Source organism: Sus scrofa, unplaced genomic scaffold (assembly GCF_000003025.6).
Source record: "Sus scrofa isolate TJ Tabasco breed Duroc unplaced genomic scaffold, Sscrofa11.1 Contig2162, whole genome shotgun sequence".
NCBI classification, from domain to species: domain Eukaryota; kingdom Metazoa; phylum Chordata; class Mammalia; order Artiodactyla; family Suidae; genus Sus; species Sus scrofa.
Window position 1 is genome coordinate 23,376 of NW_018085037.1, and position 7,128 is coordinate 30,503.

General features: G+C 40.4%; 1 pseudogene; it reads left to right on the forward strand.

The window, feature by feature from the left end:
* The first annotated feature begins 5,592 nt into the window (after positions 1–5,592).
* On the forward strand, positions 5,593–6,812 carry LOC110258487 (annotated as a pseudogene).
* The last annotated feature ends 316 nt before the right edge of the window (positions 6,813–7,128 follow it).

The following is a 7,128-nucleotide window of genomic DNA, read 5'->3' on the forward strand; positions in this document are numbered from 1 at the left end:
TAAATTAAAAAGATCATATACCATGACCAGGTGGGATTCTTCCCAGGTGCACAAGGGTGGTTCATCATATGCAAATCAATCAACGTCATACACCACATTAACAAAAGAAAAGTCAAAAACCACATGATCATTTCAATAGATGCAGAGAAAGCATTTGACAAAGCCCAACATCCATTCATGATCAAGACCCTCACCAAAGTGGGTATAGAGGGAACATACTAGAAGCCATTTATGACAAACCCACTGCAAATATATTACTCAGTGGAGAAAAGCTGAAAGCCTTCCCACTAAAATCTGGAACGAGACAAGGATGCCCACTCTCACCACCGCTATTTATTCAACATAGTATTGGAAGTCCTAGCCACAGCAATCAGAAAAACAAAAGAAACAAAAGGTATCCAAATTGGAAGAGAAGAGGTGAAATGGTCACTATATGCAGATGACATGATACTATACACAGAAAACCCTAAGGACTCAACCCTAAAACTACTCTAACTGATCAACAAATTCAGCAAAGTAGCAGAATATAAGATTAACATTCAGAAACTAGTCGCATTTCTGTACATCAACAATGAAATATTAGAAAAGGAATACAAAAATACAATACCTTTTAAAATTGCACCCCAAAAATCAAATACCTGGGAAGAAACCTGACCAAGGAGGCAAAAGCTTATCTCCTGAGAACTATAAAACATTAATCAAGGCAATTAAGAGGAGTCAAAGAAATAGAAAGATAGTCCATGCTCCTGAGTTGGAAAAACTAATATTGTAAGAATGGCCATACTACCCAGAGCAATCTACAGGTTCAATGCAATCCCTATCAAATTACCCATGGCATTTCCACAGAACTAGAACAAACTATCCAAACATTTATATGGAACCACAAAAGACCCAGAATTGCCCAAGCAATCCTGAGGAACGAAAACCAAGCAGGAGGCATCGCTCTCCCAGACTTCAGGCAACATTACAAGCCACAGTCATCAAGACGGTGTGGTACTGGTACCACAACAGACAGGCAGACCAATGGAGCAGAATAGAGAACCCAGAAATAAACCCAGACACCTACGGTCAATTAATCCTTGACAAAGGAGGCAAGAAGATAAAATGGGAACAAGACAGCCTTTTCAGCAAGCATTGCTGGGAAACCTGGACAGCTGCATGCAAATCAGCCAAACTGGAACACACCCTCACACCACGCACAAAAATACACCCAAAATGGCTTGAAGACTTAAATATAAGACAAGACACCATCAACTCCTAGAAGAGAACATACACAAAACATTCTCTGATATCAACCTTCCAAATGTTTTCTCAGGGCAGTCTCCCAAAGCATCAGAAATAAAAGCCAAAATAAACCAATGGAACCTAATCAAAATGACAAGCTTTTGCACAGCAAAGGAAACCATAAAAAAAAGGCAACTTACAGAATGGGAGAAAATAGTGTCAAATGACGCAGCTGACAAGGGCTTAATCTCTCAATATACAAACAACTTATACAACTCAACAGCAAAAAAGCCAACAACCCAATGGAAAAACGGGCAAAAGACCTAAATACACATTTCTCCAAAGAAGATATACAGACGGCCAACAGGCACATGAAAACATGCTCAACATCACTGATTATGAGAGAAGTGCAAATCAAAACTACTGTGAGATATCACCTCACGCCTGTCAGAATGGCCATCATCAATAAGTCCACAAATAGCAAATGCTGGACAGGGTGTGGAGAAAAAGAGAACCCTCCTGCACTGTTGGCAAGAAATGTAAGCTGGTACAACCACTATGGAGAACGGTATGGAGGTACCTTAGAAAACTATACATACAACTATCATATGACCCCGCAGTCCCACTCTTGGGCATAGACCTGGACAAACTTTCCTTGAAAAAGACACATGCCCTGCATGTTCATTGCAGCACTAGTCACAATAGCCAAGACATGGAAACAACCCAAATGTCCATTGACAGATGATTGGATTAGGAAGATGTGGTATAGATACACAACGGACTACTACTCAGCCATAAAAAAGAACAAAATGAGGCCATTTGCAGCAACATGGATGGAACTAGAGACTCTCATACCAAGTGAAGTTAAGTCACAAAGAGAAAGACAAATACCATATGATGTCACTTACACCTGGAATCTAACATACGGCACAAATGAACTTTTCCACGGAAAAGAATATCATGGACTTGGAGAACAGACTTGTGCTTGCCAGGGGTGGACAGGGAGGGAGTAGGAGGGACTGGGAATTGGGGGTTAATAGATGCAAACGATAGCCTTTGGAATGGATAAGCAATGGGATCCTGCTGTCTAGCACTGGGGACTATGTCTGGGCACTTGGGATGAAGCATGATAATGTGAGAAAAAAGAATGGATACATGTATGTGTGACTGGGTCACCTTGCTGTGCAGCAGAAAAGTGACAGAACACTGTGAATCAGCCCTAGTGGAAAAAATAGCAATCATTATAAAAAATAAAAATTTTAATTAAAAAAAGGAAAAAAACAGAAAATTTTAACTTTGTATAGTGACTGATGGTGGCAAAATTTACTGTTACCACTTTGCAGGGTATAGGAATGTCAAATCATGACATTGTACACCTGAAAATAATGTATTGTTGCATGTCAATTATGCTTCACTTTAATTAAATGACAGTAAAAGAAACATTAAAAAGAGAAATAAATGAATTAAATAATAAAAGTAGTTTCCAGTGCTCTCAGAAATCAAATGAGTTTATTCTAAACCAAATTAACAAGAAAGGAGACTTGCTACCAACCCATATTCAGGAGGTAATTAACTGTACATCAGAAGCATTTCCATGGAGAACTCTGTCCCAAGGAAGTTTGCCTGCTGACTCATCTGGGATAAGCATAAATGGGCTGTTTGAAAATAATGCCAAGAGTCTCAGGAATAAAATAAATTGCACGTCTGCAAAGCACTCTGGATATTATCTACGATTGTCTTCCTAATCTGGGTTTTTTTTTCTTTGGGGCAGCATTTTATCAAATGGAAAACACACTTCCAAAGATTATTCATAAATATTCATCTGTGTACTCTAGAGTTCTCTGTCTTTCTCTGAAAGTTGGAAAAATTCAGCTGTGTTCCTTCATAATTCCTTTTGCTGCTTAAACTATAGTTATCAACATAAGGTAAGTCAAAAGACCCATTTTAAAAACTATCCATTTTTAGGGAAGGTTGGAATGTGTGTATATCATAGTACCAAATATATACTGGGAATTAAGAAAGCATTTCATTGCTGGGAGAGAGACTTTCTAAACTTTTTGGAACTAGTTTGGTGCCTATAGAGAGCAACTAGAATTTTTTTGTAATCAGATTCTATCAGGCTATCACTTAAACCCATCTTAAAGGCATGTAAATTTGAACAAACACTATTCCTGAAAGGTATTAAATACCTAAAGGAAATGTGTAGCCTTCATCCAATCATGTGAACTTTTAAAATATGCAGTAGAAATGTGATGCATTGACCATCCACCTGTTTTATCCAGATATTTTGAAGTCAGAGAAAAACCTCTCCTTTCTTCTATAACATTTTCCTACACATAACTTAAAAGTCCCTGTCAATATAAATAAAATGCTGTGTGATGAGAAATGATGTACAAAAAGATACACTAGAGAAGTTCCCTTTTGGCACAGCAGCTTCAGGATCCCACACTGCTGCAGATGTGGCAAAGCCAAAACTGCAGTATGGGTTGAATCCCTGGCCTGGGAAGTTCCACATGCTATGGGTGTGGCAAAAAAAAAAAAGATACACTAGAATGAAAATATTAATGGAGATGGAGAGACAAGAGACTTAAATATTCAAACAGAGTTCCCTGGCTGCCTCCTGGTTAAAGACCCAGCATTGAGCATTGTTACTGCTGTGGCTTGGGCCTCTGCTGTGGCTCAGGTTTGACCTCTGACCTGGAAATGGCTGCACACTTTGGGCAATGCCAAAGCAATAAAAAATATGCACAGATAAATAGTCCCCTATGTAGGGATGGAAAATCACTGGAAGTAGATGAAAAATTGGACAAAATCTCATGATATCAGAGAATTGAAAGTAATGAAATACCAGGAGAATGACATGGAAAAGATCAGAGTTCAAGCATAGAATTTTAGAGCTTAGCTATACATCTACGGAACCTTGAAAACTGGATTTATAGTCTCACCATCTCAATACCTCATTTAAGGAATTCATGGCTTTTTGATCTTTAGATCCTCCCTAGTCATTAGCAGACAACTGGGATGAATGATGAACAGTATCTTACAATTCAGATACTAACATTTCCTTTGTCATAACGTTTGGGGATAGGTACTAGATGATTCATGGGTCTGAAAGGTTTACTGTAGTGTTTGGCACACAGGTCTCATTAAGGATCAGCTGGAATTATTATTATATTATCTCACTGTGCACAACAGACCTAGGGTTCTTTTGGAATCAAAATAATATCTTAGCCCAGGGGAGTTCAATGTGACACCTCACACGATGGCCTTGAGGACTCAGAGAAACAGAGTATGTGAAAACTGTGCTTTGCCAGCCTCCAAATGTAATCTGCTGCCTCTAAACCAATGACTCTCTGGTCCTCAGTGGAAATGCTTTCCTCCTGTTCCAGTTCCCTGGACATAAATGTCGTATTTGTAGCTACATATAAGTAAGTAAGCTGTTGATAACAGGCCAAGGCCTTACCTAAAAACAAGATAAGCCCCCGGGATAAAGAAAAACTCCTACAAGATACATAATGAATTCTGACATGAACAATCAACGGCCTGGTTTCAACAAAGTAGTTATGCAAGAAAAGGGACATCCAACAACAAATGTTTGAGTTGGGAGAAACATAATTTATAGCTAAATTCTCTCAGTTTATACTTCAGCAAGCTGTCATCTAAGGGTTTAAGTTTCTTGCTCAATTCTAAATGACCAAGATGGATTTAAATTGTAAAAGCCTTCTTAGTCCCCATGGGGATGATATAATAATTCAACCTGCATCTGCACAAGCCTATCTAGATGATAACTAAGGGCTAGGGCTAGGTTCTCTCCACCTCCTCCTTGTGCTAGAGCTAACTCCACCCTTTCACTCTTCTTAACATTTCAGTAAGGCCTTGCAGCAGGGATTCTGAAAAAGACCTATCTGATTCCTAAGACCCAGCCACATCTACTTCATCGGGCACCTGAAGGTAGGAACCAATAAACTTAGCTGGTATTTCTGCAAACCAAGGGATGAAAGAGCATTACTTTGGAGCATCGGAAACACAGTCACTTCTGCTTGGCATTCAATCCTTACCAGAGCCCAAGGACATGCTTATTGTCATCTTTATCACAAAGAGTAGTAGATTCAATTTCAGAAAGGTTCGGTTACTTGCTTAAGGTAGCTGTCTTTATGTTGTAGGGTCATGAGGAGAAATTAAGTCCCCTGGTGTGACATCTTTTAATTATCCTCCCCCACCCACCCAAGTGACTGGACCCAATCTTCTATGAATGGATGCTTAATTGTGTGCATATACTCCCACTATACACAATTGTGTGTGTCATTTCTCAAAATCTTTCTACCTTTCCTGCCACTGCTCTGATACAGGGGAAGCAAACTGCAGATAATGGAATGAATTAACAAAAACCATCCAGAAGAGTTTATTCTACTAGGCTTTGCGGATCGTCCCTGGCTGGAGCTTCCTCTGTTCATTATTCTGCTTCTAACATACCCCATGGCCATGGTGGGAAACATAGCCATCATTCTGGTGTCCACCTTAGACTCCCGTCTGCACAGCCCCATGTATTTCTTCCTCACCAACCTCTCCTTTCTGGACATGTGCTACACCACAAGCATTGTCCCTCAGATGCTGTTTCACCTGGGAGAATCTGAGAAGACAATCAGCTATCTGGGCTGTGCCATTCAGCTTTATTTCTTCCACATAATGGGAGGCACAGAATGTCTGCTTTTGGCTATTATGTCTTTCGATCACTACGTGGCCATCTGCAAGCCTCTGCACTACACCCTCATCATGAATCGGTGCACCTGTATCCTACTGGTGGCTACTGTGTGGCTGGGTGGAATGACCTACGCTGTCTCAGAGGCCACTGTCACATTACGCTTACAACTGTGTGGTCACAACACACTGGATCACTTGGTATGTGAGGTTCCTGTTCTGATAAAGGCAGCCTGTGTTGAGAAGGGCTCCAATGAGCTCACACTCTCTGTGGTTTGCATTTTCATGTTAGCTGTGCCACTATGCTTCATTCTTGCTTCCTATGCTTCTTTTGGACATGCTGTATTTAAGATTAAATCTTCGGAGGGAAGAAAAAAAGCCTTTGGCACATGTTCCTCCTATCTCATTGTAGTTTTCTTCCCTTATGGTCCAGGCATTAGCATGTACCTTCAGCCCCCTTCCTCCATCTCTAGGGACCAGCCCAAGTTCATGGCTCTCTTCTATGGAGTGGTGACTCCTACACTCAACCCTTTCATCTACACTCTGAGGAACAAGGATGTAAAGGGTGCCTGGGGCAACCTGGTGAGGAGCGTTTTCACTTCCAAGTGATAGTTCGCAGACATCAAATGACATTCTTTAACAAGTGAGTAGGTATATAGGAGTTTCTCTGACAAATCATTCTTGTCTCATACTTCCCCAGATCATGGCACAGGGTCTTCTTGTCCTGTGTCCTGTTTCTCATGTTCTTTCTAATGCTCTTAGACCAAGGGGACACTTGGCTAATAATGCACCCATAAGGGCACTGTTTGTGGAAATGTATTAAAAAGAGTTCTATTCTGGTGGCACACACTAAAATTCTAATGGTGTTAAGAAGTGAATAAAGTAATAATATAAACCCTTTCATTCAAGCTAGTCACCACGGCATCTATTCATCAGTGGATTTCCTATGACAGTGTCACTTAAGAAATATTCCACCACTTTCTGTTAGATTGGCCATGTCTACATGGGCAGCATACTGCCACTGGGCATTCAGAGTGAGACACTCTAAACATTAGACCACTGGGCATCTATCCAGGAAAAACCATGACTCAAAAAGACACATGTCCTCCCAATGTCCATTGCAGCACTCTTGTCAATACCCAAGACATGGAAACAACCTAAATGCCCCTCAACAGAGGAGTGGATCCAGAAGATGTGGTACATATA